Source organism: Ambystoma mexicanum, chromosome 5p (assembly GCF_040938575.1).
Source record: "Ambystoma mexicanum isolate Mex_15411 chromosome 5p, UKY_AmexF1_1, whole genome shotgun sequence".
NCBI lineage: Eukaryota > Metazoa > Chordata > Amphibia > Caudata > Ambystomatidae > Ambystoma > Ambystoma mexicanum.
Genome location: NC_090930.1, coordinates 319045241 through 319063740, shown reverse-complemented (window position 1 = coordinate 319063740; position 18500 = coordinate 319045241). Strand labels below are relative to the sequence as shown.

Below are 18500 nucleotides of genomic sequence, written 5' to 3'. Positions count from 1 at the left end.
CACCCCAGACCGGAATTCACACCAAGAGTTCCACAGAAACAGTACTGATGCATGTTTTTAGCTTCCTCCTAATTTGCCATCACTAGGGACTTTCCTCTATTCCGACCCTCTTTGATCTAGCCTATTCCCACCCTCTTTGATCTAGCTGCTGCCTTTTGTTAAACTGCTGGGCACCCCTCCCACCTTATACGTCTCTCCAACATAGGCCTCCAAGACCTGGCACTCATTCGGATTGCCTACCTCTCAAACCTATCTTTCTCTATTTTATGGGATACTGCCTGTAAAGACTGGAGGGGGTAACTGTACTTCGGCCCCCTAAACGGCAGGGTAAAGGCACAGAACATCCCCAGCAAGGCTCTCAATTTGGTAAACGTGGCGAGCAGCCAGGCTTAAGCTTTCAAGAAGTGATGCAGGCAGGTTCCCAAGTACAGTGTTTCCCCAAAGCACCCACAGCTTCTTTATATAAAATGAGGTTTGCTACCCATACTAAATATACATATAAATAATAACACTTTGTACATGTAATAATTATTCAGGGAATGGTACATATATACACTATGTGGTACCACCCAATACCTAAATTAATTCAGTAAGCACTAACTGCAGACAGTTTCAAATGGCAGATGAATTCTTAAATAAGGTGTAACCAGCATAGAATAGGAAAAAAGGGCAGGTTACTTATAAACAGAGCCAGAATGCTTTCTTTAGACTAGAAAAGTAATTCCGAGTGAGGATCCCCGCCACCTGGGCAACCTATAATAGAAAAGTTAGGGACTAACTTATATGGTCTTTTACAGCCCAGTCCAATATTGTTCAATAACGTTGAGCTTTCTTTCAAAAGGTTATACCACCCCCAAAGTACCTGAGAGTCCACAGGAGAATAGGATCCAAGAGGGATCTGGGACCCCTGGACAACTCGTGAGGCTAGAAGATGCTCTTCCGCGTCAAAGTACCTTTGGTGCTTTGGCAGGCGAAGTGGCAGAGTTTCTCGGCTTTATTCAACGATTCCCTCCGATGATGGACCCCCTTTGGAAGAAGGAGCCACTGGGATGCTGAGTACAAGAATAAAGCACAGCGAGTAGAGCGCTCGCTTTGACATCTGTGCAGAGCTTGCTGGTCGCAGGTTTGAATCCCGGCAGGGCCAAACTCAGCCTTTCATCCTTCCAAGGTCGATAAATGAGCACCACACACTGTGGGTAGTTAAAAGCAGTGCTTAGATACCTGAGGGTTCGTAGCGATATATAAATGCTAAATTATTATTTATTATTAAAAAGGAACCAAAATCTTTCAGAATGGCAGCAGTTTGGCTCTTCGCGGTGCTCTCCTTTGGTTGACGATTTCTCTGACTGTAGAAGTCATGTGAAGAAGAAACTTGCTGTGGTCTCCTTAAAGGCTTGGTGGATGAAGATAAGACCCTTGGGACTATTCAATGACTTCTGGCGGCGCAGGGTGCATAGGTCACTTTTGGTGTCAGGTTTTGGGATATCCCGGTTTGCTTCAGTGCAGCCGCAACACGGACTTGACGGACCCTCACCAAGTCTGGACCCTTGGGATGACTTCAATAGCATCTGGTGGCAGGAAACCCACTGGCGGACCTTCCATGGCACCCAACGACTCTGGGCTCTCTCCGGTGCGAAAAAGTGGTCCGTGATGGCTGCAAGGATGTCCTTTCAAATGTTCTTAGGCAGTTTGGAACTTTCTCAGCTCTGGGTGTCCAGCAGCACTATGCCAGGGTACCCCCTCTTCTGAGCGGTAGACAGCAACGGCTACCAGCGGTCACGAAATGCACCTTTGGATCCTGGGCGACACCAATGGACTTCTCTGGCTTGAGATGTCCAACACTCCTCTTCTGGACTTTGAAGACCCCTTCTCCGGACGGCAGGCACACAGGACTAGCTTTCAGGATACTTCAATGAAGAGTAGCAGCTTTGCACGATGGTCCCTCGTAGCTCAGGGAGATGTCTCCTTTGCAGGTCCTCTATGGATCAGTCCTTGGGAAACTGACAGCTTTCAGGATTGTTGAAGAAATGCAGCAGCAGACTTCTCTTCCAGCTGGGTTTCAAGGAGCAGCTTCTTCTTGCTAAACTTCGACTTCAGCAACTGAACAAATTGATAGGTGCGAGGTCCCCAGATATACACATCTGTCCCTCATTCACTCTGTCTGAGCCAGACTCAGTCAGACAATCATTCATTCAGGCAGGCAGCCATCAGGCTCACAGGCATTCAGGCCTTTTACTCCCCCCAGACACTCATAACAAAAGATGTGGATTGGGGAAAGTACCCAGCCTTTCAGCACTACACTGCATTCATGTCAGTTTCAGGCAGGGCTGGCTCATTCATTGTGTCACACAAACAGAAACCAGACACCAGCAACAGAGAATGCGAGTTCACTTAAGATTCCATTCACACAGGTCCGACCCTTAGGGTGTACCCACAACACCTGTGAAGGCTCCAGCCAGTCTGACAGGAGGTAGCCCCAGAGCCATTTATGGTGTTTCCACCCAACAGCCGTTCAGGAGGAAGGGACAGGATCAAGGCTTCCCAGGACTTTGGGAAACAAGGTAAAAGGCAATAGAAACTAAGAGGCCACAGGGGCCCTCTTGCCTTCCGTCAGGAATCCACTGATTCCTATCGCAGAGCCTGGGTATCCCAAAATAGAGGATACTCAGAGCCACTGTCAAGTCAGCATGTAGTTGCCAGGAGCCCATACCCCGCTCTGTGGGCAACACACAGGTGCCCAAAAACACACATAAGGGGTACAAGGGTGTACCCCCACCCCTGGGTGCCATAGGGGTATCCCATGGATGATGTTCACCTAAAGGGAAGAATGAAGAGCTCCACTTCCAGAGGTCCAGAAGGGACCTCAGTGGCAGAAAACTCAGAAATCACACACAGAGAAGTGGTAGGACAAGGACAGGAGGCCCTGTCACTCCATAAGGCATTTCGAGCATCACACTGGCCCTCACTCACCACCCTGCCAGTGGGAGTTCCTTAAGCACCGGTTCTTGGTTTGCTCCTCTTCATCATTTATGCCTCCTCATTAGAAAAACGCATCTCTTTCGGCTCCTCCTGCCACCCATTTGCTAATGACACCCACATCTTCTGGTTCTATTGATGTGACTGAATTTAAACTGGCCTAATTCTTTTATACTGCATTGTTTTACCAATTTAATTACCACCAAAAGCATTTGGGGGAGGCGGCTCTGCCCAAATCTCCCTCACCCTAATTCCCCCTTTCTATATGCCTAACCACAACTCATCATTTACCTAGGTCCTAAAAACAAATGGGTAATGAAAATAAAAATAAAGGAATTACAAAATAAAATGTGTGATTTAGTTTACATTCTACCAAAACATAAAAAAACTATTCTTTCACCTTTCCCCCCTGAAATATCACCCCCTATATCCAAGTGTCTCTTGACCATCCACAACTGTATGGCACCTGGCAGTTTATGCTGAATTCCCCCAAAACCAGAGAAATATCCCTCCTTGCATAAAGTGCCCTGCCCATCCTCTTGTCATCTATATGCTTTGCCTTGCCTAGGATCTCCTCACGTAATCCCCCAAGCAGGCAAATCCAAGGTTTAATAATTCATCACATCCTCAGACCAGGCTACCAGGGTTAACCTCCTCGGTATTAGCTTATTTGATCGTTTATCGATCGTAATCGAATGGTACATTTGACCGAATTCATCCAGTACCATTTGATCGATTATAAAACATATCGAACATGTGGAGCAGGGGTTGCGGGGGTGTCCCACGCTCCCAATGTTTGGTATTTTTGGCCTTGGGAGATGCGGGGGTGTCCCCCTCTTCCTCAACATGGGAGGTGGGGGACCAAAAAAAAAAAAACAAATAAGGGAAAAAAGGGACCCTGCAGCGTCGGATCTGACCTGCATTAGAGGGACGATCTGACACCACAGGGTTGCAGATTTATTTTCAACAGTTTGCTGCAAACAATTATCAGACAAACAACCCCAAAATACTTCCTCAAGATACAGAAAATCCCTCTCCTCTCGATCCGTCATTCTTCTAAAACCTCAGTTTCACATACTGTTCTGGACTATTGCTCTACTCTCCACCTGAGCCTTCCCCACTACTCCCTTAAGCCTCTCAAAAAGGTACTAAACCTTGCTGCTCAAACTCTCTACAGCCTCCTTTGATCTTACCATGGCCACCATATTGGATGGCTGTCAAAGTATAATTGTTCCCTTTCTAATGTTCTCCTCGTAGTTTTTAAATCTATCCATATATTGCCCCCACTCCCTGTATAAAGCCAACATCATCTACTTCTACTCTCTTTACATCGGCTGCAGAAAATGCATTCACTAATGATGAGGAATGACAATGTGTGGTTAGTAGTTCAATACTTTAACTATTTACACCTCGCCTATACAGTACCCACCAGTCAATGTGGTTAACCTGCTATAACTGCTTTAAAATAATACAGTATAATAGGAAGGCCACTGTATGCAATACAGTGCATAATCTCTCTCACCAGTATTGTGCGACGATGTTGAGAGTTTGTTATGATACAGTGGTGAATATTTATGTGAAATAGATGGGCATGAATAGAAGTAGTTATTAGACTCAAAGTCTTTGGAAATTCCAATGATGTGAATTAGAGTTTGTTAAAGGAGCTGTCTGGTATTATACAGGGATCGAAAGACACATGAACGGAAAACGGAGTGAAACCACTCAGTAAACCAGACGCTCACAGAGTGCTCTTGGAGTGAAGCTGCAATGTTCATCAGATATATTTTCCATTAATTGGTTAATTTTTGAAAACATTACATGAATGCTTTAAATAAAATGCCAAAATAGTTTTTTAATCATAGTTCAGGAAGGCAAAAAGCATTCTCAGCAGCGTTCGCTCATTAGCCAGGGCTGCGCTCTTTGGAATCACAGCACATAAATATACATACTGATATACGCAATACATATAATATTGAGGCAGTATTCAAAGAAAGAAAAATAAATATGTATACGTACCGCAATTTAGGTAATTGTAAAGTAAAAAGTAAAAAAAGGAGGGAAACAATGCAAAGAAAAAAAGATATGGACAGCATTAGTGATTCGGTAAGTAACGTGCATATAGGTTTAAGTCTGATAGTCAAAGTACCTTAGCTGATGAATCTTGGTACCTGTAAACGAAATGGTTGGGGCGGCTGCAGTGTGTTTAATGGAGAATGCAGTGACATGGGAAGAATGGAGAGGCGCTTACCTGGGTTCTGTTGTATGTGGTCCACAATTACTGCGAAATGCCGGATCGAGTCTATAGGTAAAACTTGTCTGTAGATATCAGCAAAGTGCATGATGATGATCTGACGGTAAGTGGTGCTCACCTACTGTAGCATTGGGCTGCTCGCAAGTGAGGGGACCTCTCATGCGAACAGCAGATGCCTTGTTTGTATAGTTGCCATGGAAACTGTGAGCGTTGTGACATCACGCGCTCAAGAGCGCAATGTAATCGACGGCTCGCGTCTCTGCAGAAAGTCCGGGAGGCGAGGCGTCGATTACATTGCGCTGTTGAGCGCGTGATGTCACAGTGCAAATGTCAGATAATCCATGGCTCAAGTTAAAGGAACCCACAAAAAAGTTGTCCCTGTTACCCATCTACTAGAATAAGATTAGGAAGAAATAAGGGTTAGAAAATCCTTTAGCGACTTGAAGCTAATCATCTGTCCTGATGAAGGCCTCCGGAAAAACCTTTTCTAAAATGGGGTTTATTCTACGTACATAGGCCGAAACGTGTTGACATTACATCCCACAGCTATATTAATTTGAGGAACAACCTGTTTGCATTTCAACAATTTTGCACAAATTATTGCGAAAGTGTGATTAGATGAAGATGAATTTTGGCTAAAGATAACCCTTGAAATCAAGATTTTTAGTCATGTTATTAATGTGGTGTTTTCTGTATAAAATGTTAAATCAATGTGATAAAATAAATCATTTATATTTGATATATGAGTAGGAATTCTGAGTTTGGCGGTTTAGAGTAATGAGAAAATGACAAATATATGTCAGAAAACGTGGGGCCAAGAGATTAATAAACACACAGGAGGCAGGGGTAGTCTGTGTTTCATTTCCCTTTTTCAAACTTTATCAAAGACACGTTTTGCTTTCTTTTTTGGGTATATGTCAAGATTTAAATTTTTTATGCCTATTTCCACCTAGTTGTTAAATCTGACCAATATTTCTTTCATTCCACGAGAATCTATTACATTCGTTGTTTGTCATAAGTTGTGATGGATAAATGAACCTCGCAAGTTGTTGTCAATTAATTTCCCAGTATAGTAAGAGCAGTAAATGATCACTACAATTATTGTCCTTGATCTCAAGAGACGTACATTGTTGGGGAATCTCTTCAGTTACAAAGATATAATCTATAGTTGCCTTCTGTTTCCCTCAAGCCCACGTATGCCTCACAGGTATATCACCATTGATATTCCCATTACGCTGGAGGAAGTCCCAGATCTGCATAAGGGAAACCCACGCTATACCCTTTTTCTAGCTGCTCTTTTAGTTTTGGTAAGTTTTAACACAGCGGAATTAGTAGACATACGAGAGGTATTGAGATCTCCACATATAAAGCAATTTGATCTACGAACAATTTGAAACTATCAAGTGTATCTTCTGTAACATTTAACATAACCTCCTCATAACATAACATAACATTTAACCTCCTGTGAAATTCCAACTGGATTCCAGTATATATTTATAATTAGGGAATGTTGCATATTACAATAGAACTTACATGGGACAAAGAATACTATAGCTTGATATGATATGATATTTTATTTCTCGTACACAAGTGTTTCAATAAAGCTTGAATAAAGAGATTCCTATGGTTCCAAATATTGAGCCGATATGCCCAGAGGTGGCGAGCCCACCCTGAGGGTAACAGCCTGCTGCCCAAGTTAAGGGTCCGAGCGAAGCGAGGGGGCCTTAACGAGGGTGGCAGGCCGTTACCCATATGGTGGGCCGACCCACCGACGTGCATATTGCCATTAGCACCCGTGTAGTGCGCTACACGGCTGCTGACCGGTTTAAACAAAACAAAAAAAGTATTTTCTCAATGTGAATGGAACGCCTCATGGCGTCCCATTCTAGGAGAGAAAATACTATACCAACATGGCCGCCAGGAAATTGGAAAGCGGGGATCCATACAGAGCCCCTCTTCCATTTGCATGGCAGCCACACAGGGAAAGGAGCTGCAGTGGTTTGCGGGGTGGGGAGCCAACCATCAGGCGGCTTGGAACATGGCCTTTCTCTGGTAGTGTCAGCCTGTGTTCCTAGCCACCTGATTGGCTGGCTCCCCCGCCCAGTGTGCTAATGGCGGAAATGTTCAATCCATTTGAAAGGCCCACCGTTAAACCTGCAGAAGGATACCCCATGGGCCACTTGGTCGCAGGGTTGGGAAATAAAGACTGCCCATCAAGAAGCAGCATTTCTAACAGCCACATTTCTTGTAAGGCAAATATATCAGAGAACATATTAAAATGTCTCTCCTGGAATAAATAAAAGAAACCTCTGATGTTCCAGGACAATAAACACAACGTGCATACAGAGGTAGAATGAGTTAGCTAATCATTTGCCATGGATTTTGTTTGTAGTGCTCTAGTCAACCATGACCAGCTTTCAAGTTCATATTCAGATCGAAGAACTTCCTCTCTCAGCTGAACTTTTCTTTTGGAGGCATCATCGTTAGAGACTGTAATTAGAATATTTATTTATTGGGTATTTATAAAGCACCTATACAGCAAATGGTGTTTCAAGGCACTCCTAAGTAGCTCCTTTTTTAGCAGCTTCCAAAAGCATCCAGGTTATTCATTTGGTTATTCAATTGGAACCAATATGTGATACTGCACAGTCTAATGTCTGAGTGTTTATAAATTTGACTTGTTCAATATCATTAGAGTTGATGCCTTTCAAGCAGTCAATAGAATTCAACAATGACAATACATTTGATCAATTAAGAATTATGCGATCCTTAATTAATGGAAGTCTTTCGATTTCATGATTTCTCTTGATCACATTGGGTTGCTTGAGAAACTAATGGCAATATCTGTGGTAAATTGGATTTAAGCACGAGAACATGCCTTCATTCTTCCAACGTAATTAACAAATAATATTCATTATATCTGTGTTTAGCATCTCATATGTTTCCTCAGTTACAATCATTGGATTTATCCTTTGACTTTTCTCCCTAGACCACATTTTTTGATTCTTGATTGATTGATGGATTATTAATCATGCGCCTATATACAAGTGTTTCAAGGTGCAACAAGGCAAGGGAGGGGGAACAAAGGGAGGACAAGATAGCAATCTCACTATGCCTCACGTCATTGAGATTGTGCAAGTGCGCAACAAAAAGTGCAGGGAGAATTGTACCCAGAGCAGCAGGGTCCTAAGTTAGGTGCAAGGAAGGTTGGGACTACAGGGGGCAATCCCAGCCCAGTAGTACAAGGTTAGCCAGGCAGCAGTGCAAGTTGGGCAAGACGGCAAGTGCAGGTGGAGTGGTTGGAGGGGTCGGGGGTGTCCTGTACGACTCAGAGGACACTGTGCAGCCAGTCAGCAGACAGAGTAGGAGCAAGGGAAGGTTAGCAGGGGCGAGGGAGCGAGAAAGAAGAGGAGAAAATGGAGGCCTTGGAGAGTTTACGTAACTTAAGGAGATCTGGCTCAAGACGAAGAGAGGCAGAGAAGCAATTCAAGAGGGAGGCACCTGCAGAGGAAAGAGAGCTACGCCCATTCTCTGCTTGGAGAAGCGTCTCACCAGCAGAGTCAGAAGTAGACAAGCAAAGGGCTCTAGGAGGAAGGTACTTAGAAAGGGAGAGTTGAAGGTAGTGAGGGCCACAGCCCCAGTAAGATTTGTGGACAATGCAGAGGGTCTTACACATGATTCTTGCAGCCACAGGGAGCCAGTAGAGGGATTTCAGGGAGGAGAGATGCAGTCCCTGGACTTCAGGCCAAGGATAAGTCTTGCGGTCCTGTTCTGGATGAGGTGAAGAGGGCAAAGAGTAGAGATGGGCAGACTGAGAAAGAGGCTGTTGCAGTAGTCCAACCTATAGAGAACCAGGGCCCTGGAGACAGTGAGCATCTGGGGGAAGGTGAGAAAAGGGAGCACACATCTGAGGAGGAACAGCTGGAAATGGGCCTTCCTAGCAAGGTCTGTGATTTGTGGAGAGAAGGAGGGAGTGGAGTCGAAGATGACCCCAAGTTTTTTTGCCTCACAAGAGGGTGAGGGAGATGGCCCAAGGAGGGCGGCCAGAGTGAGAGGAAAAGCGGGAGCATGGGTCCCAATGAGAAACATCTGTCTTACTGGCGTTAAGGCAGAGATTCACAGAGGGTATAAACTTGCAAGCACAGATTGGAGATTTGAATGGATCGTCAATGGAATATATAGAGATATTAAGTAAGAGGTCCGATATTTCATCTTGCATGGGTTCATTTGATTCCGCCATCTCATTGATCAGAATAACATCCTTTTGCTGAATAAGCTCCTGCAAACTTTGTCGTCTACAGTACTGATTTCCTCATTTATTTTTCTTTTGAATTTTTGCTTTATTATCAGATGGGCAAGCTGCCTCTTCAGAAGGGAGCTTTAGGTTACGTAGCAGTTTTCGAGATCCAGTTGTTGTTGTTCCCAACTAGTTTCTTATTTTTGGATTTCTTGGCCTGCAGCATTTTTCTTTTTTTTTTTTCTTTCTTTGATAAAAAATGGATTCATTCAAAATATCTGTCGAAGCCAACTCTGTCCTAGGAGACTGGTCTTGCAAGATTATATGAACAGATGTGTTGGTAATCTGGCCATCAGAAATCAAGTTTAAGGAGCTGCAATTCGTTTTCTGCTTTTGTGGCACTGAGTTAGCGTTCGGCATTGTGTCTGCATCAAAATCATTCTGAGCTCATATCTGTTGAAAATAACACTCATATCTTCTTTCTGAAGAGCTGTTACATAGGCTTCTTATTAGGACATTTTAGAACGTTTTTGAGCAATCATCAATGTTTGTTCATTTAAGCTGGAGTTTATATTTTCATATAGCCATACCAGCAAGTTCAATACGTAGTTCAAAGCGGTCATTGTTGTACCACTTAACGGGGGAATTCTGCTCGGTTTGGGGATAGGAGAGAACAGCGAAAGGACGATGAATTAGCTGAATAACATATGTTTTCCGCTGAGTTTAAAGTTAATTTAGGCGATTGGTCTAGCTAGCACTCCTGTGCCTGTATTTCAAGGATCGGGTTGACTGGAATTGATGAGGCAACAGTGGTTTTACTGCCATAAAACATGTTATTTTGAATTCCCCTGGTTAGATTGTCCATCTTTCCCATCCATAAAATTCTACTTTGGAGTGGAGGCATAAGCGGCAGAGCATGCGTAAGGGGAATGAGAGCCTTACTGGTCTCTCTCTGGAACCTCTGCTATAGGAGGCATCGCAGTGGGTTTCAAAGAGGCGCCCAACATTTTGCTCTGCCAGTCATAAATTGTAGACATATTAACAATTGGAAGCAAGACTTACCAGTAAGTCCCTTCTCATAGCAGTTCAAACTGCTCACTGTTGCTCGCAGTGGACTGCACTCTGCCTCGCACTCACGGACCACATTCACTATGCAGAGATAGGTCTACCTGGTAAACAAGACCTCTGCTTTTGCAGAGGCTGTTAGTTACGTGGCTGTCAGCGTTCCCCCATTCAGCAGTGGTGAGGAGGAGGGAGAGGGTCCTAGCACTTTCCAGGGGCATGGGGCTGGCCAAAACCCCCACACTTCCTAGGGTCATGGGGCCAATATTCCTGTACCAGTCCATGCACAGTTGGTGCCATTGGAAGGTCCCAGTTGCCAGTGCCATCCCAACAAGATGTAAAGGTGGTGAACCAGCGGCAGGGCCCGTCTTTGAGTAGGACCGCCTCAACCACATCAAGAAGCACGTTAGCACCCGCTGCCTATTGCAGCCAATTTGCTAGTCGGGGGAGCTGGACTGCATTGGAGTGATGGAAACTTGAGAGGGCACTTGGAAGTCCACCCCTTCCCTCCTGTAGGGTGTTGAGTAGTGGTGAAAGGAATGAGGCTGTCTTGGAGTGAAAGGCCCCACACTCTCCACCTGCAAGATTGGCAGCAGTATGTGAGAGAGCTGCAGCAGCCTTGTTGGAGAGCTGTAGAACTTTAGGAAATTCTCTGTGGGAGAGCTTGAGAACATATGGATGGGTGTACCCTGTGAAAACGCCTCACTCTTTAATGGGTGGCTGTGAAAAAAACAGAACGTTAAGCGATACACCCTACGGAAGAACAGGAGCTCTTTTAACATGTGGTGCAATTATTATTAGCCAAGCAAGTATTTACAAAACATTACTTAAGCAAACGGCACGTGTAAGAAACTGGTCAAGGCCTCAGTCATTACTATAGCAATCTTATTTTCCAAACACATGTACCTTAAAACAACCCAGCTATACTTTTCCATGTCTGACATGTAACAAATCATCCTCCAACGTGGTGTGTTGGCTATGGGTAAATGGCATTCCATAGTCTTCCAGAAAGAAGGGACAATTCATTTTTATAAATGTCAATTGTTCAACAATGGAGCACCGTCAGGTTTTTCTGTGGTTGGAGAAAATAGCCCTGGCCAAACTAAAAACTCTCATACTACACATGGGTAGGGGGTGGCAGATTAGCAATTCCACAGCAACACACACACGTACTGCTGCCCAGACGGACTGCTTGCTGTACCAATAGTCTAATGGGTCGCTATCCCTGCCAAAGGGTAAAATGATAGGCATTGAGTGTGGGTCGGATGGTCTGCTATCTGTTCTTACTAATTACCTGTTCTCTATTCAAGATGGCCAGGTCACAGAGAAGGGCATTCCATAAATTGCACTCCTTGTAGGCACTGCCGGCAATGCTCACTACGATTATAAAAGGTGACAGTTGTGTACTGGCCACAATGCCTTCAAATTTGACATTAATGGTTATCCTGGGAAAAGTTTCGCCTGGCTGGTGTACTTCAGGCTGCCAACATTCTATCTCCAATTAATGTTGAAAATGCTGCAGCAAAACATCCGTATACATTTGAGCAATGTCTCCTTTTTGTGATGCTTGGTGCAAGTACTACTCCTGCAAGACATGTTTATGAAAAACAGTCACTTTTACTTTGGAACTTGGGCCCATAAGGAAGACAGCAAGCAGGTACTCAATGTTACCTTTAAATCCAACTGCCCGTGAATAGCTACACAAGGTCGAAAACAAGTCCCTCATTAACTGCTCTGAATCGGGATCACCTGCCACGGCACATGCCATCACCACCGTGGTCATGTTGAGCTCAACTAGGTACACCACGGAAAGCACCCCACTCAGTGATGCAATGTGACCAATTTGCTTGGTGCCTCCTCGAAAAGTCATGATATATAGCAGACAGACGACAGAAGCAGCAACTGAGAGTTGCAGTAATATGTGATGAAATTGCACTACTACTCACATAGCCTATGGAACATGCACAAAGCAGAGTTCCAACGGATGGCCCAAAGGATGGCCCTGGACGTCTTCTTGTTGTGCAGTGGCTACTTGTGGCACAGCTGCAGTTGGTGGATTTCATTTTTTGGCATGGTAAGCACTGCTGCAAAGGGAGCTGATCTTCTAAGTGTCAGTAACTATTTCACAACCACTGATAAAGCAAGTAACCACAAGGTGAAGGACGTACACGAAGCAGCAGACATGCATTGAAAATCCCTGAAGTAGCAAGGACATTTGTTCCATCGTCTAGTTCAACAAAGCTCAAATGAAAACTACGAGGCCTTAGTCATTGTGCCCCCACCTTTTCCCATATGTCAACTCCCCTGTAGCTTCAGCCCTGAAAGTCTTGCATGCACAACGTTGCATAGCTCCCAACTGTGTACACCTGCTGCCCTCTTACATTACTCCAGGACCCCCATTGGCTGGTAGAGGAAGGAAAGGTCACCCATTGTGCTGTAAAGTAGTGAATGCTCTCATCGCTGGTCCATGTGTTCCTGGTGCAGTACACTTTTTATCCTATGGATGACAGTAGCACCCCCCACAACTCGCAGTGTAGCCAAAACCTGTACAATTCCGGCAATGCTTTGCAAGAAGAAAAATGGCAGCTGGGAACTTCCCGGCTTTGCAAGACTTTTCTCACAGCCAGAATCCTCAAAAGAGGTTGCTTGCCAACATTCTATAAAGGGTAAAAGGTTAGCATCGAGCAGTGCTCGACGTCATGGGACTTCAGCTTTTTTGGCTAAGCTCAAGCACTTACACGACACTGGAGTAACACAATGGCAGGTCACTAGTACGTGCCACTGTGCTCATGAGTGTATGTATAGCTTGGCGTCTCACTCACATGTAGTAACTTGGCTGCAATAATTTCTGGGTAATTGTGCATATTTATGGAAGCATGCTGCTCTGCTGATGGTGTGGCAAGGGATGCATTTCAGATCTTTTGACTTCCTCCCCTATGGGCAGGCAAACGATGGGGATAGAGGAGTCGGAGCAGTGCCGTTCAATTGATGTGCTGCAGTGGCATAGCTGTCAACTGACCCACGACTGGATGGTTTGGCCGACAAATAAAACCCCAACGCCCCGAGCATAATACGTGTCATGAAACCCCAGCAGGGCTGGCTGAGAAACAAATGTCATCACGATACTAAAGTGATGATCCTCTTAGATGCAAAGCAAGCCTTTTCGTCGGCATACAGTGGCTTTACAGGGGTCCGCTTCGGCCAGTCACAGAAATTCGACCTTCTGTGACCCGATAAATACATTCTGTAGATTTTGTATCCTTTAAGTACACAGAAGATCTGTCTCATCTCAAAAAAAGAACACAAGCGATTTCAGGAGCAAATGTTATTGGTGGGACTGTATTTGAAATAATGTTATTTTCTCGAAATAAATCATGTACTGGGGTGCCAGATATCCACATATTTACAATTGGATTAATTGCAAATCCGGATTGTTTGCCTCATCCAGATGTATTAATTACTGACGTTTCAATTTGTCTAGAAAGTCACTAATAGTGAACACGCATTCTCAACTCTAAGCCTATTAAAAGTTAACTCAAAAGTACATGGTAGGACACACTTCAGCTGAGTGATGCAAATAAAATGAAGATCTTGTATGTCAAAATAAGCGCAAATCTGGACTGGATCCCGTGGTTTCAATGCTGACAGCACTGAGGCTGCTTGTGGAATCGAGCAGAATGAAAATCAATTAAAGCGTATTGAGCACATGGCAGCCTGGTGACAAAAATGTAAACACACGAAAAACTGTGAAGTAATCAAAGCGCAGTTTAAGATTCTGCCACACAATACCTGTAACTCTGCTATAGTCCCGAGAACGTGCTCGTGTACTTTAAGGGGCTGTTGCCCATCTAGGAAGCTGAACACAGAACACAACGCTGTAAGCGGTCACTTGCTGGAACTGCACAGATGTGGAGGAGGAAGCATAAGGCTCTACGTAGCTTTGGCGGTGCATGTAAAGAAGCCATGACAATAAAGCACCATTGACTTGAACACATTTCTCACAGGAAGTGAACGTCGGCCATCTTTGGTTGGTACCCGAAGGAAGCGAAACGCTTCCAGTCATTAGATAAAAGTAGGACTCAAAAATACGCAACACGCTTCAGTTTTATTGTGTGTGAGCGAAGAGTTTTCTAAAGTGAGAATTACACCACATATCATAGGATGTTTGGAAAACAGAAAGACTATTTTTCTCGTTAAAATGAAATATCAATCAAAACTATGGACCCGATTAGACACCAAAACAAGCATTGGCAAAGTCAATTAGTTCAGCTTTTTAAAATAGTTTTTTTCTCATGCATGCCAACATTAGCCATTCCATTGGGGAAGTGCTAGTCCAGTCGTGGGTTTAGCTTTGCATTCTGGGACTTGTAGTCCTGGAGTTCCCCATTATAATGCCAGGATTGCAAGTTCCAGGCGCTCAACGCCATTGAGCTAGACGGGCTTCAGCCCCCTCGCAATCGAAATGTGAGCTGAGAGGCGGGACTTTTTTTTAGTGGAGAGGGGAAAGGAGCCTTTTCTGAAACCGGCAGCTTTAAAGTGTTAATGTTTGTGCAGACACTTTTATTTGCACAATTGCAGCAACACTTTAAAGCTGCTAGTTTCATAAAGGTTTCCCTCACCTCTCTGCCTAACAAAAATCAAATGCACAAGCCAGCCCCACCCCCCACAGATGTGAGCGAACATATGAAAACGTTATATGCTCTTTAACATCTGAGGGGAAGGAGATGATGAGCACACTTGCTTTTTCTTAGGCAAAGAAGCGAGGGAAACCTTTTCTGAAACTAGCAGTGTTAAAGGGAGTTGCATGTTAGCTTATTATATATGTACATAAATGCCAAACCTCCCGATTTAGGCGGGAGACTCCTGTTTTATTTCATCAAAAACAGTTCTATTTTTTACCGTCTCCTGCCTAAAATAACTATATCCCCAATGCAATCCTATGTGAAAATTGGATTCTCCCAATTTTTGTGCTGACATTCCCCTCTCAGGGGCTCCAGAATGTTGTCATGTCTCTATGTACGCATGCATGTGTGCAAGGAGTGTGCACGTAATGTATGTGTGAGTGTGTGTGTGTGCATGATAGATGATGACCACACCAGCTCGGGGGAGGGTTAATTTAATAACAATAGGCTGCTGATGCTCTAGCATTAGCGCCTATTGAAAAATGTGGCACACCCACCCCTCCCCCATGACCAGAGGCGTGTAGCGGTAGACACATTTTTGTTTTGCTGGGGTGCAACAGATGGGGCAGAGCATACAAGTTTGCCTGCCCAGATTCTCAAATGGCCCCTCCTATGACCAGTTAGCCCTACCCCCTCTGAAATTTCGGTTTCGTTGAGCCCCTGGCAAGTTCCCGAATGCAAAGTTAATACATATCTCTTAACGTTCTAGCGCCCCATGGCAGGTAAGAGCAGACAATGTTGTTTTGGGCGGGGCGTGGCGGGTGATTGAACTTTTTCCAATGCAAGTGACACCCACCCAAAGCTTGTGAGTTGAGAGTTATGGTTAAAACCAAGACTGGACTTGATCTCCCAAATGGAATGGGAAGTATTGGCATTCATGTTGTATTGCCATTGTAAGTAGAGCATTTGAAGGATACACAACATAAGCATAACTCCAAAAAGCATGGGGGGCCCTATAGATCTCAACCTTTTGTGTCACCAAGGCGGGTAAAAACACCCGATTTTATTTTTGGTGGGTGAAAGCACCGTCCAGGTTGAGGAATCTACATTACAAGACTCATTGATGAATACTCAGACAGTGTTTGCTGAACTACAGTCCTTCATGATATCTGCACAATTTGCCATGAAAATACTTTTAAAACGTTGTGGGAAGATACATGAGAATTTGAATCAGGCTCCCAACATATTTAACTTGCTGCAAGAACCTGTGCCAGTAACTATTGAACTTGGAGGGGATCCGACTGCGGATGATGGTCCGTTGCCTGTGATTACAAAAGATGTAACATCTGAAACCTCTGCCACATTCTATTCAAGGAAACAACGTCCCTTAGCCAGAAGTGCAGCGGCCTGCAACATACCTTGTGAGATGGCAGCTTCCCTGCTTCCTACAATAACCCCAGCAAAGAAATCCAAGAAAGCCCGCAAGAAGGCTGAAAATAGTAAAAAAACGTCAAACCAAAGGGATGGGCAGCCTAACAAGTTGGGCTATAGCTGATAAAACAGGAGAAATTACTAATGCATCAATGGAAGATCACAACGCTAGCTCTGCTTCTTTAGTGGCACACAATGAATGCCCGTTCGAGAAGGTCCGAACCGAAAGCGCCAGTAGCCTCACCTAATAAACTTTTGGACCAGGAATGCAATCTTGGATATAAGATCTGCATTATTAAGAATTGAAATTAAAAAAGCAGGAACAAATGGCTGTCGCAGACGGCTTTTCTTGGCCGCCTGCACCTGATTCCACAGCTTCGGGTACTGGTATCTGAGGACTTCTCATTTGTTGAACCACTTAAGGGAATCAATCCCAATGTGTCAGCTGTCCATTGTAAACATGTATCCACGGCTCAACTCCTCTGGAACTTTCATAAACAACTCATTGATGGGGGCACAGCACTGGATGTTAATCCAGAGGTGGAAGACCCTGCATCATCCTTAACAGCTAAAGGGAAACCTAGCAATACAGGCTCTGTGGCCCATCTACCTGGAAAGGATCAGGTCTAATTGAAGGATATATAGACCATGTTGAAATGGTTAGCAGAGTTGCTTCCTTTGTCTTTACAGAAACAATGAATATTAATTCTAATGTCTTGGAATACACTATGTTTTCCCGCATCTTATCACCAACTGAGTCATTGCCCTATATAGCATAACATACATTCTTCTAATTGCAAGAGACCTGGTTGCTGTCTCCCATAGTGTTGGATGGTTACACCATCCACCAGTCCTATGCCAAAAAGGGCCAGAAGAGGAAACCCTTTGGTGGCCTAATAACTGGTATAAGGCATAACTTAAACTCTCAAACTATATTCACATCATCATATGTGTTGTCAGTGGAAGCCTCTATGCCGCCAGGGAGCAGCTATGTCAAGATGCTATCAATATATGTATATAATCCCCGGGGGCAATATATAGGGAACAGCTACATGAAGAACTCCACAAAATATTTGTGGACTGCGATTGTGAACAGAACCCTGCTGGTATTTTGGTTGCTGGGGACTTGAATTGTTAGTGTGCAGATGCTTTGGGTACACTGGTCGGTGGAAGCTTTTAGCCAGAAGTACTATGACAATGAATCAGGTGGATACGGAGGGGGACGGTTGGATGAGATTCCTCCATAGCTGGGAACTTGAAATGATTAATGGTGTGGGATGTCTCAACCCACTAGTCCAAGCCCTGCAACATCACTGTGCATTGCTGGCAGCAGAAATATAATGGCCGCCGAAAAGCATGCTGCTCGCTAGAAATCACCAGAAAGTGCGCAGTGAAAAGCTGAAAAATAGGCCGCCATCCACTTTTGCCTATGTCAGTGGTAACACAGGAGACCACTGCCAAAACCCATCATTTGGCTGCCCACAGAGCAAAATCAAAGCAAAAGAAACAGAGCTGTTTTAAAAATCCATTTTTATTTGGTGTAAAATTTGCAAAAATCATGGCTCACAAACCACCCAAAAAGATCCAACCTCCTTGTTGGGTGGTCAACATCATTCTCCTTCAAGAATTATAAGGTCCACAGAAGTATATGTTATCTGAACAAAGTCCACTTTTAAGGATTGCTTGCTGGAAGAAATCTGTCAAAAATGGGTGTAATACCGTTACTCACCTCTATCAGAAGCCGGCGATTTAAAACCATCTTGTGTAAAGTTGTGCATTGAGCCCAAACTATGCCAAAGAAAGACTTGCTATCAGAAGCCTAAGACGTGGATACAATTCAAAACTATATTCTGAAAAGGCTTGAAGCAAGAAATTGTTTGATGTATTTGTGTAAAATCTTAGTTATATTTTAAGATAAGAC

At 44.2% G+C, this 18500-nt stretch overlaps 1 protein-coding gene across 1 annotated transcript in view; it reads right to left on the bottom strand.

Moving 5' to 3' along the window:
• Positions 1 to 14466, bottom strand: part of EOLA2 (endothelium and lymphocyte associated ASCH domain 2) — a 96704-nt gene extending 82238 nt beyond the window's left edge. Inside the window, exon 1 of the mRNA XM_069612757.1 lies at positions 14316 to 14466. The gene's annotated coding sequence lies outside the window, so the exon portion shown is untranslated. The remainder of the gene's footprint in view (positions 1 to 14315) is intronic.
• Between the last annotated feature and the right edge of the window lie 4034 nt (positions 14467 to 18500).